Source organism: Schistocerca nitens, chromosome 8, assembly GCF_023898315.1.
Source record: "Schistocerca nitens isolate TAMUIC-IGC-003100 chromosome 8, iqSchNite1.1, whole genome shotgun sequence".
NCBI classification, from domain to species: Eukaryota; Metazoa; Arthropoda; class Insecta; order Orthoptera; family Acrididae; genus Schistocerca; species Schistocerca nitens.
In genome coordinates, this window is record NC_064621.1 from 274,430,169 (window position 1) to 274,434,077 (window position 3,909).

Genomic DNA, 3,909 nt, shown 5'->3' on the forward strand with positions numbered 1-3,909 from the left:
GATGGGGAAACCTTGGATGGCAGAGGAAGATTGACTGATTCCATAATAGACCACATTCAGAACTGCTATGGCCTTGCAATCAGGCAAAATACAGGCAATCTTGAAGAAATGAGGAGAGCTATATGGGCTTTATATTTCCACACCGCATCCACGGATGAGCATCCACAACATGGTTTGTGCCCCAAAGGTGAAAACAGCTGGTGTAAATACAATAGGGGACTAACAACAGGAGAGAAATACATTCACCACCACAGTCTACCATCAGCCATCATGGCAGAAATAAAGCCCATTTTCAGAGATCTGGCTGACAGAAGTCTTCTGATGAAATGTCTTCACGGAAAAACGCAGAACCCCAACGAGTGCTTGAATAGTGTGATATGGCATCGTCTCCCAAAAACAGTGTTTGTCGGAATTAATACACTACATTTTGGTGTGTATGATGCTGTGGCAACCTTCAATCTTGGAAATATAACTAAATGCCAGGTCCTTCAAAAGTTGGGTATGTGTGTTGGTTCCCGTACGGTACGTGCTATGTTCTTTTTAGATCAGCACAGACTAAGGCATGCTGATAATATAATCAAGACATTAGTGAAAAAAGCAAGACAGGTGCAGAGGGGTGCCAAAAGAAGACTTGAAGATGATTATGAAGACTGTGAAGGGGGTATTAGCTACGGATCAGGAATGTTTTAATCTTCTTTCTCCGTTTCCCGTAAGTTTACTTTTTACTTCATCTAGGAACATTATCTCAGGTACTGGTCAACCTAGAAGTCTGAAATTTTTATGACGTAGTGACATAGGTCCCTATTACATACTGAAACAACGATTTTTTAATTACTTGATTTACAAAAGACTTAGGGGTGATAGTCTAGTAAAAAGCGATGGAAAAAATTTACTTAAAAATAAATGTACAATATCTCTGTAAGAAAATACTTTGACAATAAACTGTTGTTTCAGTATTGTTGTAACATATGAATGCACATACAGTAAAATTTTTACCTCTCTGTCTCCAGTAGTTTGTGAGAAAATGTTCCCTATAGTAGGCATATATTAACATTGCGGGGATAGGTGATTCCGTATCCCCTTAACATAGTCACCGAGTCTCTGCAAATAACAGTCAGAATGTTTAGCCAGTCATTCAGTTGACAGAAATCCGCTCCTTGGTCACGAACCCAGTCTGAAACCGCCTTGTTAACGTCCTCATCGTTAGAAATCTGTTTCCCCCACATATTCTTTTAGCTTGCCAATTGTCTGTACATTGTCGTCTGTGTTCGACATTGACGGCCTTCCTTCCTGTTCAACACCACCCTCACATGTGCGGCCTTCGTCTAATTGTTGGCCCTATTTCACTACAGCTGGACGCCAATGCATTTGGTCCATACACCGTCAGAATGTGTAATTTAGACAGTTTGCCCACAAAAATCGTACTGTCGCACATACTGCAACTTTGGAGTAAGTTTCCCGTTGCCATGCCATTACCCTGCACTTCGTAATGAACCTTATCCGTAATACAGCAAAGTTTGTATGCAGGAAACCTGGAACATGTACGCTCTTCTGAAAATGTACCACTCTACGTGCGGAATAGTCTCAGCATGCGGCGACTTGTGAAACTTGTTTTTTGGAATCCGTATGTATTTATTGTCCTAGGCAATATCCATGTGGAGGTGGTTTTCTGTTGCCAGTTATCAAGTGTACTGTACGTATCTGCACTCCTGAGCCCTTGAATTAACAAAAGCCACCTAGCAACGTATATCATTCCACTTCGCCCTGATGACGATAGTGATTAGTTGCAGCATGAATTCTGCGAAATACCAATTGCGTTGAGGAATCATCCTGATTGCTGACTGCTCGTCCGTCACCAGTGGGGGATCGTGCAAAATATTACGTGTGCTACAGCATTACAAAAATAAACACGTTGTGTTTCACTATGTAGTCATCATAGGCTCGACTTAATACTGTTGCGATATTAGCTTTACCTAATGCTCTAAGATCAAGTATGTTGTTTATAAATTTATGATTTCTGCTATGTTTTTTTTATTGATGCATTAATATGTCCTAGATCGTTCACGCTCACTGTTCCCAAACAATAGGCATGGAAAGCAAAAAAGAGTACTGCTTCACTTTCATACCAAATTATCTCATATACTCACTTTTTCTACCGTCACGTATAGCCTTTTGATTTGCAAGGGTAGTAATCAATATATATTATAAAAAACCAAATTAAACTCCTCCCGAACCACCGCTCTCCCGGCCGTATATGTCAGTTTCCGACACCGGAGCCGCTACTTCTCAATCAAGTAGCTCCTCAGTTTCCCTCACAAGGGCTGAGTGCACCCCGCTTGCCAACAGCGCTCGGCAGACCGGATGGTCACCCATCCAAGTGCTAGTCCACTCCGACAGCGCTTAACTTCGGTGATCTGACGGGAACCGGTGTTACCACTGCGGCAAGGCCTTTGGCATATGTTATAAAAGTAAGTGCACAAAGTGCGTACCGCTAAAATTCAGAAAGGAGTCCCGGTACGATCAAACAAGTTATATCTACATCTACATTTATACTCCGCAAGCCACCCAACGGTGTGTGGCGGAGGGCACTTTACGTGCCACTGTCATTACCTCCCTTTTCTGTTCCAGTCGCGTATGGTTCGCGGGAAGAACGACTGTCTGAAAGCCTCCGTGGGCGCTCCAATCTCTCTAATTTTACATTCGTGATCTCCTCGAGAGGTATAAGTAGGGGGAAGCAATATATTCGATACCTCATCCAGAAACGCACCCTCTCGAAACCTGGCGAGCAAGCTACACCACGAGGCAGAGCGCCTCTCGTGCAGAGTCTGCCACTTGAGTTTGCTAAACATCTCCGTAACGCTATCACGGTTACCAAATAACCCTGTGACGAAACGCGCCGCTCTTCTTTGGATCTTCTCTTTCTCCTCCGTCAACCCGATCTGGTACAGATCCCACACTGATGAACAATACTCAAGTATAGGTCGAACGAGTGTTTTGTAAGCCACCTCCTTTGTTGATGGACTACATTTTCTAAGGACTCTCCCAATGAATCTCAACCTGGTACCCGCCTTACCAACAATTAATTTTATATGATCATTCCACTTCAAATCGTTCCGCACGCATACTCCCAGATATTTTACTGAAGTAACTGCTGCCAGTTTTTGTTCCGCTATCATATAATCATACAATAAAGGATCCTTCTTTCTATACATTCGCAGTACATTACATTTGTCTATGTTAAGGGTCAGTTGCCACTCCCTGCACCAAGTGCCTATCCGCTGCAGATCTTCCTGCATTTCGCTACAATTTTCTAATGCTGCAACTTCTCTGTATACTACAGCATCATCCGCGAAAAGCCGCATTTATATATATTGTGAAAAGCAATGGTCCCATAACACTCCCCTGTGGCACGCCAGAGGTTACATCTGTAGACGTCTCTACATTGAGAACAACATGCTGTGTTCTGTTTGCTAAAAACTCTTCAATCCAGACACACAGCTGGTCTGATATTCCGTAGGCTCTTACTTTGCTTATCAGGCGACAGTGCGGAACTGTATCGAACGCCTTCCGGAAGTCAAGGAAAATAGCATCTATCTGGGAGCCTGTATCTAATATTTTCTGGGTCTCATGAACAAATAAAGCGAGTTGGGTCTCACACGATCGCTGTTTCCGGAATCCATGTTGATTCCTACAGAGTAGATTCTAGGTTTCCAAAAACGCCATGATACGCGAGCAAAAAACATGTTCTAAAATTCTACAACAGATCGACGTCAGAGATATAGGTCTATAGTTTTCCGCATCTGCTCGACGACCCTTCTTGAAGACTGCGACTACCTGTGCTCTTTTCCAATCATTTGGAACCTTCCGTTCCTCTAGACACTTGCGGTACACGGCTGTTAGAAGGGGGGC

The 3,909-nt window shown here is 43.2% G+C and overlaps 1 pseudogene; it reads right to left on the reverse strand.

Moving 5' to 3' along the window:
- Positions 1 to 2,337: 2,337 nt before the first annotated feature.
- Positions 2,338 to 2,455, reverse strand: LOC126200089 (5S ribosomal RNA; annotated as a pseudogene).
- Between the last annotated feature and the right edge of the window lie 1,454 nt (positions 2,456 to 3,909).